This window comes from Zingiber officinale, chromosome 5B (assembly GCF_018446385.1).
Source record: "Zingiber officinale cultivar Zhangliang chromosome 5B, Zo_v1.1, whole genome shotgun sequence".
NCBI classification, from domain to species: Eukaryota; Viridiplantae; Streptophyta; class Magnoliopsida; order Zingiberales; family Zingiberaceae; genus Zingiber; species Zingiber officinale.
This window is the reverse complement of record NC_055995.1, coordinates 16,858,637-16,873,577: the sequence shown is the minus strand read 5'-3', so window position 1 is coordinate 16,873,577 and position 14,941 is coordinate 16,858,637.

Here is a 14,941-nt window from a genome sequence, read left to right as displayed (position 1 = left end):
ATGAAAGGAAAAGGACTTCACTGCAAAGGGCATATTGATTAGTTCAATGGTTGATGACATAGTTTTTGAGTATGGGTCGTATCTTACGATTCATGCAGTCTGGGTAGCCCTTAAGTAGAAAAATAGTGGAGTAAGTCTGAGCAAGCTTTGACAGCTGACAATCAGGGTTGACAGCTACAAGAAGCGTCCAAATATTTCAGTGGTTCAACACCTCAGGGAGATGTCGAACATGATTCGGGAGCTTCAAACTGCTGGTCATGAGTTGACTGATGAACAATAGGTTCAAGCAGTTATTCATTTTCTTCCAGATTCTTGAGAGACCATAAAGCTGACTCTAACTCACAATGAGAGTATTAAGACTTTTATTGACATCTCATGCCATGTAGAATTGGAGGCGGAGAGAGTTGAATCCACAAAGATTTTTGGATTAGCCTATGTGGCTATTGGTTATGTTGGATAATCTAGATCCAAGAAAAGAAATGGTTCAAGAAGAGGAAGGAAAAGAAGAAAGAAGTTGCTGCTGTGGGACAAGATCCAATCAAGAAGAAAGGAAAGAAGACCATATTGAAACAATGCAAGTGTGTCTTCTTTTCTTGAGCATTTTGTTACTAATTCAGTGTTAGTAGTTGATTCTTATCCTTTGTGGATTATAGATTCGGTAGTAACCAATTATGTAGCTCAGGAGTGAGTTACATTTGTAGAGTACCGACGGGTACCAGCTGACAACAAATGGATCTATGTAGGAAACAATGCAAGAGTTGAAGTCAAAGGAATCGACACTTGCAAACTCAACTTTCGTGGTAGTAGTGTTTTGTTTCTACACGATGTCCTATATGCTCCTAAAATTCGACGGAATCTTATTTTCGTTATAGGTCTTCTTGGTTTAAGGTATTGAATTAATTTTTATAGCCAGAGAGTTGAACTTAAGACTGACTCAGTGTCAATCAAATATGTTTTTTTAACAAATAATTTTATGGTTTTTGATGTAGAACCATATGTTAATTGTGCAATTAAAGGTTGTTTTTCGAATATTGCTCTAACTAGTAATGCAGGTATAACTGATGAGGTTTAGCATGCTAGATTAGGAAATATAAGACAAAAATATATGAATCGATTGGCTAGAGAGGATCTATTGGGCACTCAGACTAAGATTCATTTTTCTATATGTGAGCATTATCTTGTTGGAAAAGCAACTAGGAAATCATTTGGTATGGCTATAGATCTAAATCACCATTACAATTAATTCATTCAGATATTTGTGGTCCAATGAATGTGAAGGCTAGATATGGAGCTTCCTATTTCATTAAATTTATTGATGATTTCTCTCATTTTGGTCAATATGTATTTGATTTCTCATAAATCAGAAGCATGCTTCATTCGTTATATGAATGAAGTTGAGAATCAAAGGGAACGTAAAGTTAAGACTTTATACACTAACCATGAAGGAGAATATTTGTCTGATCAGTTCAAGACAATGTGTAATGATAGAGGATTATTAGACAACTAACAATCCCAGGAACTCCACAACAAAATAAGGTTGCTGAAAGAAGAAATAGAGCTCTTCTAGATATGGTTAGGTCTATGATAGCGCAAGATAATTTACCGATCTCCTATTGGGGAGATGAATTAATAACTTCAGCCTATATACTTAACCAAGTGCCTTCAAAGTTAGTTCCATCTACCCCATATTAATGTTAGACAGGTAGAAAATTAGATTTAAGTAATCTGGGACATTAGGAGTCAATTGCTTATGTTCATGATAGTTCTCACAAGTATAGAAACTGGGACCTATGGATAAGAAATGTATCTTTATTAGATATCATGAGACCTCCAAAGGTTATGTTTTCATAGGTGAGCAACTAGATGAAACCATCTCCAAAATAGATTCGAGAGATGTAATTTTTCTAGAAACAGAGTTCCTAACCAGAGGTGATGTTGATAAAAGTGTTCCTCTTTGAGGGGATGAGATATTATCAATAAGAGATGTGTCAAAAGAGAAGCCTAAGTCTAGTCAACCCAGTGGGAGTGATTTGTCAAGTCATAAGTTGTCTTCTCAACAACCCAACTTACGAAGAAATGGTTTGATATTGAGAATAAGGCATTAATAACACTCTCAGTTGATGTAATGAACCTCGAATGGTAGAGGAAGCATTAAGATGCTCCGTTAGAGAAAAAAAGGGGTAAGTTGAAATGGATGAGGAAATAGATTCGATGAGAAAGAATCAAGTTTGGAATTTAGTCAATCTTCCTCTGGGTTGAAAGGCTATTGGGAATAAGTTAATTCTAAAAATCAAGAGGAAAGTGAATGGATTGATTAATCAATAAAAAGTTTGACTAGTTACAAAAGGATACACCAAAATGGAGGGTATTATTTTTGAAGAGAAGCTAAGTACATCTTAGGAGTGAAGATCATGTAAGATCGATCAAAAAGGTTTTTGAGTTTGTCTCAAGAGGCTTATATCACTAAGATGCTACAACATTTAATTGTAATATTGTATCCCAAGACTCCTGAAAAAATAGCCGAAATGAAAAAAAAAAATCATATGTTAGTGCTATTAGTAGTTTGATGTGCACTATGTTGTGTACTTATCCTGATATAAGTTATGATGTTGTCTTAGTTAGTCGTTTCCAGTTAAACCCAAGGTTGAGAGACTAGAAAGTGGTGAAGAGGATATTAAAATACCTCAGAAGGACAACATATTATGTATCTATTTTCAAGGATCTAAGATGAGCCTGAGTGACTACACAGATGTAGATTGGATAGGAGACCTTGATAACAGAAAATCCACATCTAGCTATACCTTCTTGCTAAATGGTGGCGCCATCTCATGGAATAGCAAGAAGCAGGTTTATGTATTCGTGTTGACAATAGAAGTTGTGTGGCTTGGCTTGTGTAGCCTTGTCGACAATAGAAGCTATATGGCTAGGCATGTGTAGCCTTGTCGACAATGGAAGCTGTGTCTTGCACATCAGTTGTGTAATAATCTGTCTGGTTAAAAAGGTTTCTGAAGCATTTAAAGATTGCTGAGGACAGTGAGAGTCCTATTACAGTGTACTGTAATGGTTAAGCTAAGGATCCCAAATATCACAGCAAAGACAAGCATATAGAATTAAGTATAATTTTGTAAGGGATATTGTGGTCAAGAAAATGATAATTCGTGAGTATATCCCTACACGTACTATGCTTGCAGATCCTTTTACTAATCCATTGACTAAAGAGTCATTTCAAAGAATGGAAAGTCTTTGTGACTTCGTAGAATGTAATATGTTGTAAAATGTCATGATCTATTCAGTGTATAAGTTGTTACATTTTGGATTAAAGTTTTGATGAGCATGCTGGCAGGTTGAGATTGGTCTATTCACATAGACAATCATCTCTATTTGTTAAGTATAAATAGAGGGAAGACCATTACTTATGGGACAGCTTATGTAGTTGTGAATAGAGACATACCTATAAGTTAAGGCTGCCTTGATAATTATCAAGATGAGATCATTTATGTAATGATCAAAGTAAATGAACTCACCATTTACTAAACTTGTTGAAAGCCATATTGGAATTCATATGTTGAATTCAGGATTAGACATTAGGTATGTCTAGATCGAAATCTGTACGATGTAAAAATCTGAGAAAAACATGTGCTCTTTTTAGTAAAGAGAATAACATCACAGCATGTGATTCATACCACATGTGCTATGGCGACAATAAGAGTAGTAGAAGAATGGATCCCTATTTCTCTACTATGTGAGACCTTTGAGATTATAAGTTAATCTCAGTTTTTGCGCTTAGTGACTATTTAGCTGTTTACTTGAAGTAGCATATATCCTATGACTATGGATGATTCGGTCTATGGAACAAAACTAGGAAAGCGACTGATTGAAATGAATAGATTTTAGCTAAAAAGGAAGATTAAATAGATTTACATCTTTTGATGTTATTCACTGATGGACCTATTTCTGTTATGTATAGAAATGAATGTAATATTGAATATGGAACATGCTTTGACATAATGATCATTATAAGGGATTAGAGATGTTCATATTGATGTAAATAAAGATTATTTAAACTGGTAAATAGTAAGACATGGATATCTCCTAAATAATAGTTGTGTGCCACTAGGAGATTGGATATTTCCTGGGTAACAGATATGTTCCGCCAGGAGAGAGGCTATGTGCCATAATGAGAGTGTCTCTAATTCATTTGGAAGAGTGGCTAAGTAAAGTGTAACAATTTTGTTAGCATTGATCGCTCAAAGAGTAGCTATGTAAGGTGTAACAATCTTCTTAGTAATAATTGTGCAGTGTGCTTGCTGTCGCACAAACCATTTTCCCTAATGTACGGAATGGATGTTCATATTTGGTCTTTGTAACTAACTCATTCTTATTTAGTCTTTGTGACTAATGAGTGTTTTGCTCTGGCCTTTGTATAGTCTATGTGATTTATTTGGTTTTTGTGACCAATTAATATTTGGCTTTGACCCTATGACATGACCATCTTTTAGTCTATGTGACTAATATGGTCTTTATGACCAGATAACCTTTATGGATTGACTTGGATGAGTGGGAGATGTTGGAGTTAGGAAGGTGAGAAGGTGCCCCTTCCCCTTCCTCTTCTAATCCAATCACCTTCCTCCATAAATGAAGGAAGGGGAAGAGACCTTCTACACCTATATAAGGTCGTCCAAGCAATCTAAAGGGAAGAGGAATACAAGAGAGAAAAGAAGAGGGAGCTTGCTATGTGTGAGTTTTGTGTAAAGTCAAAGAGAATGGGTTCATCCCATATGAAAGGTCTCTATGCAAGGTTCGTCCATGTGCACAAGATTGAAAGAGACATGAAGAACATTCAAGATTGGTTTGTCTAATCTTGAAAGAGGGATTTAGTTTGTGAACTATGAAGAGCCTTTCGATTTGTTTATGATCATTCTTTCGACAACAAGTCCAAAGATATATCCTGTCGCCGATTGCAGATCTCCGGGAAATCACTATGAATTTTTATAGATTTTGTATTTCTATATTTTTCATGCTTAGAACTATCAACAGTTTCAGCCATTAGAGGCATGCTGGATTGATTAGAGATGTTTCAGGATGGGACTAGAGGCCCGCTCAGACAATTGAAGGTGCCCTAATGTGGATAAACAACAACAAACTAGGATTGGATCAGTTCGAATAGAGGTGCTCTGGGTCATTGGAAGCACCTCCAATGTAGTATAAAAGAAATGCTTGGCCTTAGCATTTGAGATAAGTTACTTTCTACAAGACTTCTAGCTCTTTCTCTTGTGTTGTCTTTCTGCTACCGCTTTGCTATGATTCTAATATGCCCAACTGTCATAGTCCGAATGACACCAACCTTGAGCTACAAGCTTCAACTAATACAAGTGTTGGTAACATATTTTTAAACATTTATTTACTATTATTCTTACATAAGAAAGTGTAGCTTGTTACACTTTCTTCATTTGTAACTGAGGTTTGATTTTTTTTTTAATGGATTGCTCATCGGATATGCCCCAAAGAGGTGTGAACCATGGAGTAGGAGTCTTTGAACACTTTGAACTAGGTAAAAACAAATGCATACTTATGTTTTGCTGTATTTTTTACTTGGTTTTTCCACTGGGTACTTAGTTTTCCTACAAGTTTTTTAAAACTAAAAAGAAAAGTTTTAAAACTAGATTTACTCCCCCCCCTCTCGTTTATTTCGATCCTATAATTGGTGTAACGCCCCGACCCGGGCGGGCCCCACCCGGACCGAACCAGGAACGCCACCAGAATTGCCCATCGGGTTGACGACTAGTTCCACAGACCACCGGAGGTCCTTTCAGCGTGCTTTGTCCTCACTCGCATGCACCCTGGAAAACTTCCCAGGAGGTCACCCATCCTCAGATTTCTCCAAGACAAGCACGCTTAACTTTGGAGTTCTTAAGCTTGGGCTTCCGAAAAGGAAGGTGCACCTTGGTGATATGGATAGTACTATCTAACATTTTAAGTCATACTTAACTAGAATCTCAGAACCGGGGTATTACAATCACCCCACTTAAAGACACAACGTCCTTGTTGTGTAACCACGAATCATACCACAGACAAATCCAAGAATCTCCCTCGCTAGGTGGTGCCCTAGGTGCTCCTACCACAGGCGCACTCACGGTCGCAAGGTCGCTCTAATACCATCTGTAACGCCCCGGCCCGGGCGACCCCACCCAGACCGAACCGGGAACGCCACCCGGAATTGGCCATCGGGTTGACGACTAGCTCAACAAATCACCGAAGGTCCTTTCAGCGTGCTTTGTCTTCACTCACACGCACCCTGGGAAACTTCCCAAGAGGTCACCCATCCTAAGATTTATCCAAGCCAAGCACGCTTAACTTTAGAGTTCTTAAGTTTGGGCTTCCAAAAAGGAAGGTGCACCTTGGTGATATGGATAGTACCATCTAACCTTTTAAGTCATATTTAACTAGAATCTCAGAACCGGGGTATTACAATCACCCCCACTTAAAGACACAACGTCCTCATTGTGTAACCATGAATCACACCACAGACAAATCCCAAAATCTCCCTCGCTAGGTGGTGCCCTAGGTGCTCCTGCCACAAGCGCATTCACGGTCGCAAGGTCGCTTTGATACTATCTGTAACGCCCCGGCCCGGGCGGGCCCCACCCGGACCGAACCAGGAACGCCACCAAAATTGCCCATCGGGTTGACGACTAGTTCCACAGACCACCGGAGGTCCTTTCAGCGTGCTTTGTCCTCACTCGCATGCACCCTGGAAAACTTCCCAGGAGGTCACTCATCCTCAGATTTCTCCAAGACAAGCACGCTTAACTTTGGAGTTCTTAAGTTTGGGCTTCCAAAAAGGAAGGTGCACCTTGGTGATATGGATAGTACTATCTAACCTTTTAAGTCATACTTAACTAGAATCTCAGAACCGGGGTATTACAATTGGTATCAGAGTGTGGTTGCTTTGAATTAGTGTAACCACCATTCGAGCATAATTCTTTTCTTACATTTTTTTTTTCATTTTTTCATTTTTAACTTTTCGCATTAAATCAAAATTAATGCAACTACCTCTCTTCTAACAAATCTTTCATTTTTTTTGTAATTTCTCAAAGTTGGTGGAACACCGCTCGAGCTGTCTTTCACATTACTTAGTTTTATACCGCATTACTTACCCTAAGACCTAATCTTGGAATTTTTTTGTGACATTTGTTTTGCAAGAATGATATGGCTCAAAATGAAGGATGCAGTATCGCTCACCCTCTACTTTTCAATAGAAATGACTTCCCGTACTGGAATAGAAGAATAAAGGTGTACTTGAAGAATGACATCGATCAGTGGTTCAGCATTCGACGAGGGTACATGACTCCAATGGACAATGCAATCGATGTGCCACTTGACCTAGAAAAGTGGAACTCGAAAATGAAGAAGAAGGCTCAAGTCAACTCCAAGGCATTGAATACACTATAATGTAGACTGACAAAGGAGGTGATGGTTACTACTGGGAATATCGTACTGGTTCCCTTATATAAAAATTTTGTACAAGTCCTGAACCATTCCTAACAACCTATTGCATGTGTTCTTTAGAAATTAAATTTGGAATCGTAAACGGAACTTAACATTATTGATTCCAAATTCAACTTATCTGTTTTTAGTGGTTTAGACTTGGATCGCAAATGATGCTTAACATTATTAATCCAAATCCACCTATGTTACAAATTCAATTAAATATTAATTTCAGAGATTGGCTTCTAGGTTAAACATGGCAAGGCACTAGCCCTTCTTGAGTATGGGAGCATCCACCACTTCCTAGACAAAGTCTTTCAACGAAATTTAATATTTAATTTCCTTATAGTAACCCTAGGTTTAACCAAAAAGAACCATCGAATCACAAGATCGAAAAAACAAAAGAAACATAATTTCGAATCACAAATCCGATAATCTAGAATCACTAGCCCCTTGTGTTTGGTATTTCAAAATCCATACAAAGAAAACTAGTATGATGCGGAATAGAATTACTAGTTATATCTTTCTTTGTAAGCAACAACCTCTTGATCTTCTATCATATTCCTCTTCTTATTTCGGATATTGTGTGGGCAACGATCTACTGAGATGAGAACCACCAAGATACCTTCCTTCTTGCAAGTTTCGGCCACCAACCTTCAAGCTCCAAGGGATGCTAGAACAAAGCCTTCTTTCTCTCCTTCTTCTCCTAGCAAGAACCGGCCATCACAAGAACTCTAAGAGAGGGATGCACTGGCCACTAAAGAAGAAGAGAAAAGGAAGAGTATAGGGCCGACCACACCAAGGAAGAGAAGAGAGAAACAATAGAAGAGATGTTGTTAGGTGTCTACCCTCTCTTTTATATTCCTTGGTCTTGGCAAATAAGGAAATTTAATTATTATTAAAATTCCCTTATTTTTCTTGCTATTGGTTGATAAGGAAAATTTAATTAAAAATTCCTTTTAACCCTTCTCATGGCCGGCCCCTACAAGTGCTCCAAATAAGGTAAGTTTTAAACACAAAATTAAAACTTCCTTATTTGTTTCCAGAAATTTTAAAATAAAATTTCTCTTTAAAAAATTCCCTTCATGGTTGGTTATAAAAGGAAACTTTTATAAATTAAAATCTCTCTATTAAAACATGTGGATGATTACGAAAAGGAACGTTTTCTCAAAATTAAAATCTTCCTTTCAATCTACAAATAAGGAAAGATATCAAATCTTTTCTCTGAATCTTTTGTAGAAACTATAAAAGGAATGATTTAATTTTAAAAACTCTTCTTTTAAAATCATGAGGATAGTTACATAAAAGGAAAGTTTTCTCAAAAATTAAAATCTTCCTTTTAACTACAAATAAGGAAAGATATCAAATCTTTCTCTTAATCTTTTGTAGAAAACTATAAAAAGAAATATTTAAATTTTAAACTCTCTTTTAAAACCATGGCTTCCACATAAGAAAAGATTTAAAAAAAAAATCCTTTTATTTTATATGGCCGGCCACACCAAGCTTGGGCTCCAAGCTATGACCGACCACCCTACTTGGCTCAAGCCTTTAGCTTGGCTAGCCTAAGCTTGGGCTCCAAGCTTGCTTGGCCGGCCACCTAAGGGTGGGTAGGAAATGGGTACTTGGTGGATATAATTCTCTATAAATAAGAGGCTATGATAGGGACCGAGAGGAGGAATTGGTTTTGGTCTCCCGATGAAATTAAGCTTCCCGTGTTCGCCCGAACATCCAACTTAATTTCATCAATAATAATTCATACCACTAAAGAATTATTATTGAACTACCGCACCAATCCCAAATTACATTTTGGGCTCCTTCTTATCATGAGTGTGTTAATCTCCCTGTGTTTAAGATGTCTAATGTCCACTAATTAAATGAGTTATTGACAACTCACTTTAATTAATATCTTAGTCCAAGAGTAGTACCACTCAACCTTATCGTCATGTCGGACTAAGTCTACCTATATGGTTTAACATGACAATCCTTATGAACTCCTCTTGGGGACATTATCAACCTAGATTACTAGGATACAGTTTCATTCTATAATCAACAACACACCATATAAATAATACAATTTCCCAACTTATCGGGTCTATTGATTTATCGAACTAAATCGCACCCTTTGATAAATCAAAGAAATGAATATTAAGTATATGTGCTTATTATTATATTAGGATTAAGAGCACACACTTCTATAATAACAAAGGTCTTGTTCTTTTATTTAGTCAGTATAAAAAGAACTTACCTTTAATGGTCCAGCTCAATACACTCTGAGTGTACTAGTGTAATTTTATAGTCAAGATAAACTAATACCAAATTACACTATGACTATTCCAATGGTTTGTTCCTTTCCATCTTAGTCGTGAGCTACTGTTTATAATTTATAAGAAATTGATAACATGATCTTCTGTGTGTGACATCATACACCATGTTATCTACAATATAAATTAATTGAACAAATACACTTAGCATATAAATGTAGACATTTGACCAATGTGATTCTTTATTTATAAAATAAATGTTTATACAAACGCTAGGCTTTTAGTATACACTCTAACAGGAGGAACTCAACTAGATCAGACTGTTCGAGAACTCGATGGAGCTTTTGGACAAGCTGATTAAGCTACATGAGAGCATAAATGACGCTAAGGTAACTAAACCTGACTTATTGTTAAATAATTTTTTTAATATAAAAATACAAGATGGAGAAACAACAAATCAATTACACACAAGGATTAAGAACATCCTCAACAAACTCCATGTGATCGACCACCAAATGGAAAATAGGGACATAATAAGGTATGCCTTAAACTCATTTCCTTGAAATATACTGTAGGCATCTATAGTAGATGTTTACGAAGTTTTGAGAAACCTTTCTAAATTAAATTAGATGAAATTTTCTATAAATTAGAACTACATGAATAAACTAACTCAAAATAGGTCAAGAAAGGTTTAGCCTTCCTTGCAAGTTCTACCAAGGAGGTGAATATGAAAGCTCAAACCAAACTTGAGCCAGAAGATGAGTCTGACTCAGGATCAGATGAAGAAGAACAAGTAGTGAACCTGGTAAGGAAGATGTTCACTAGAAATAAAAAAGCTTCACCAAGAACAATCTATAGAAGATAATCAAGTCTATATCCAACAATCCAAAGGCAAATATCATATGTTATGGATGTAACAAGTGTTGGTTGCTATTCAGAATACCGTTCTAGTTCCCCTGTACAAAAATTTTGTACAAGTATAGAACTCTCCTAGCTACCCATGGGCTCTACTGAAGTTAAATTTGGATTGCAAATAATGCTTAACATTATTAATCCAAATTGTCCTTCAGAAGTTAAACTTGGATTAGAAATGATACTTAACATTTTTACTCCAAGTTTAACCGATGTGATCTTCCTAAGTTAAACCATATTACAGAAGTTATCAAATATCTATTTCAATGATCGACTTCCAGGTTAAACATAGCGAGACACTAGGTCTTCTTGGGTATGGGATCATCCACCACTTTCTAGAAAAAGTCTCACAAAGAAATCGGATATTTAACTTCTTACAGTAAACTAGGTTTAACTATAGAGACCTCAATAGGAACACATTATTGAAACATGAAATCAAAAAATAAAATCGATAACAAAAACGATAACTTAAACCCAATAACCTCTTGTGTTTGGTTTTTCAAGAGTTATAAGATGAACTAGTTATGATGCAGAAACTAATAACTAGTTATACGTTTCGTAGCTTATAGACCTCTTGATCTTCTATTGTATTCCTCTCCTTCTCTTGGACGTCGTGTGGGTGACGATATTCCAAGATAAAATCCACTCAAGCTTCTTCCAAGGCTTCCAAGATCCGGCCACCAACTAACCTCCAAGGGATTCTAGACAAGAGAACTTCCTTCTCTTCTTCTTCTCCTTCAAGCAACCGGCCACCAAGAGATCCCCACATAAGATGTCGTCGGCCACCAAGAGAGAAAACAAAAGGAGAAGAGAGAAGGAGAAGGACCGACCACCAAAGATTGGAAGAGAGGAATAGAAAATGTGTTATCTTATTAGGCACCCCTCCATCTCTTTTATAATCCTTGGTCTTGTCAAAAAATGAAAGTTTTAAACATAATTAAAACTTCCTTATATTCCTTGCTTATGACTAAAAAGGAAACTTTTAAAACAAAAAATTAAAACTTCCTTTTATAATTGTCATGGTCGGCCACCTACTTGTGCTACAAACAAGGAAAGTTTTAAATATAAAATTAAAACTTCCTTATTTGTTTCTGGTAAGAAATTTTAATTAAAAAATTTATCTTTTAAATCCCTTGTTGGTTATAAAAGGAAAAATTTATAAATTAAAATATCTCTTTTAAAACATGTGGATGGTTACAAAAAAGAAAAGTTTTATCAAAAATTAAAATCTTCCTTTTAACTACAAATAAGGAAAGATATCAAACTTTTCTCTTAATCCTTTATAGAAAACTATAAAAGAAAAGATTTTAAAATTTTAAAACTCTCTTTTAAAACTATGACTTCCACAAAAGGAAAGATTTTAAAATTTTAAAACTATCTTTTAAAACCATAACTTCCATAAAAGGAAAGATTTTAAAAATTAAAACACCCTTTTATTTTAATGTGGTCGACCACCTTGCTTGGGCTCCAAACTTGGCCGACCATAATCTTGGCTCCATCTTTTGGCTTGGCCGGCCCTAGCTTGGGCTCAAAGCTTGGCTTGGCCGACCATAATGAGATGGGTAAGAAGCTTGGCTCTAAGTGGATATAAAGCTTTATAAATAAGAGGCTACAAAAAGGACCGAGACGAGGAATTGGTTTTGGTCTCCCAATGAGCTTGAGCATCCCGTGTTTGCCCCGAACACGCAACTCAAGTTCATCAATAATAAGTCATATCACTAAAGAGTTATTATTGCACTACCGCACCAATCCCATATTACAATATGAGCTCTTTTTTATCATGAGTGCGTTAGTCTCCTTGTGTTTAAGATAATGAATGCCCATTAATTAAATGAGTTATTGATAACTCAATTAATATCTAGCTCCAAGAGTAGTACCACTCAACCTCATTGTCATGTCGGACTAAATCTACCTGTAGGGTTTACATGACAATCCTTATGAGCTCCTAAAGGAGACATCATTAACCTACATTACTAGGACACAGTTTCATTCTATAATCAACAACACACCATATAAATAATATCATTTCCCAACTTATCGGGCCTATTGATTTAACGAACTAAATCACACCCTTTGATAAATTAAAGAAATAAATATTAAGTATACATGCTTGTTATTATATCATGATTAAGAGTACGCACTTCCATAATAACAAATGTTTTGTCTTTTATATAGTCAATATAAAAAGAAACTACCTCAAATGGTCCTGCTCAATACACTCATAGTGTACTATTGTAATTTTATAGTCAAGATAAACTAATACCAAATTACACTACAACCACTCCAATGGTTTATCCCATTCCATCTAGGTTGTGAGCTACTATTTATAATTTATAAGGAACTGATAACATGAACTTCTGTGTGTCTCCTAACACCATGTTATCTACAATATAAATTAAATGGACAACTACACTTACCATAAATGTAGATATTTGACCAATGTGATTCTTATTTCAAAATAAATGTTTATACAAAAAGCTAGACTTTTAGTATACACTCTAACAATCTCCCACTTACACTAAAGGACTATGCTTCCATAAACACTGCCATACATCTTATTCCCATCCCCTCAACATGCCGATCAAAAGCTTTCGCCGGAAGGGCCCTAGTGAAAGGATCTGCCAAGTTATCTGCTGATGCAATCTTGGCGACAACAACTTCTCCTCAGTTTAAGATGTCTCGTATTAGGTGGTACTTGCACTCAATGTGTTTACTCGCCTTATGGGCTCGTGCTTCCTTCGAGTTTGCTACTACACCACTATTATCACAATAAATTGTGATGATTTTGGGCAAACAAGGAATCACATCTAAGTCCATCAAAGAGTTCCTGAGCCATACAACTTCTTTGGCTGCCTCAGAGGCTGCCACATACTCAACTTCCATGGTTGAGTCTGAAACATATTTCTGCTTAACACTCCTCCATGCTATGGCTCCACCTCCTAAAGTAAACACATAGCCTTATGTAGACTTATTATTGTCCCTATCTGATTGGAAGTCAAAATTTGTGTAACCCACAGGGAGCAAATAATCTTCTTGGTAAACCAGCATATAATCTCTAGTCCTTCTCAGGTACTTTAATATATGCTTTAGGACAGTCCAATGTCCCGGTCCTTGATTACTTTGATATCTGCTAACTATGCCCATGGTAAAACAGATATCCGGTCTCTTGCATAACATAGCATACATTAGGCTTCCTACAGCTGAAGCATAAGGAACTGCCTTCATTTCTTCTATCTCGTTTGATGTCTTCGGAGACATCTCTTTAGATAAAGATACTCCATACCAAAAAGGTAGAAAACCTTTCTTAGAGTCTTACATGCTAAAATAAGTTAGGATAGTATCGATATATGAAGCTTGGGATAAACACAACATTCTTTTCTTGCTATCCCTTATTACTTTGATCCTGAGAATATGTACGCATTCTCCCAAGTCCTTCATATTGAATTGCTTGGACAACCATGCCCTTACTTCCGACAAAACTTTGATATTGTTTCCAACTAACAAAATGTCATCTACGTATAGTACAAGAAATATCACCACGTTTTCATCACACTTCTTGTCTACACAAGACTCATCCAGGCACTGAATAAATCCATAAGACTGGATTACTTCATTAAACCAGATGTTCCAAGACCTTGAAGCTTGCTTCAATCCATAAATAGACTGATTGAGCTTACATACAAGATGCTCTTTGCCCTTTGCAATAAACTCCTCTGGTTACTTCATATGGATGTTTTCTTCAAGACTTCCGTTAAGGAAAGCTGTCTTGACATCCATTTGCCAAACCTCATAATCCATATGAGCAGCAATAGATAAAAGTATCTGGATAGACTTAAGCATAGCTACTGACGAAAAGGTTTCCTTATAATCGATTCTCTCTTTCTGAGTATACCCCTTCGCAACAAGCTTTGCTTTGAAGGTTTCCACCTACCAGTCTATCCCTCTTTTCCTTTTGTAGATCCATTCGCTTCCAATAGCTTTTACACTATTTGATAGTTCTACTAGCTCCCAGACTTTGTTAGAATACATAGATTCTATTTCTGAATTCATTGCTCTTTGCCAAGATGCTTCATCTTTATCTTGGAGTGCTTCGTCATATGCTCGGGGATCAGGTTCATGTTTACCTAGGATCAAGCCCGAAGTCTCTCCTAAAAATATGAATCTTTTAGGTTGCCTCACAACCCTCCCACTACGACGAGGCAATATCTGTAGTTGTGTATTATTTGTGATACGTGTTGCAGTTTCTTGTGATATTTCATCTTGTACTGTTGGTACTAAAG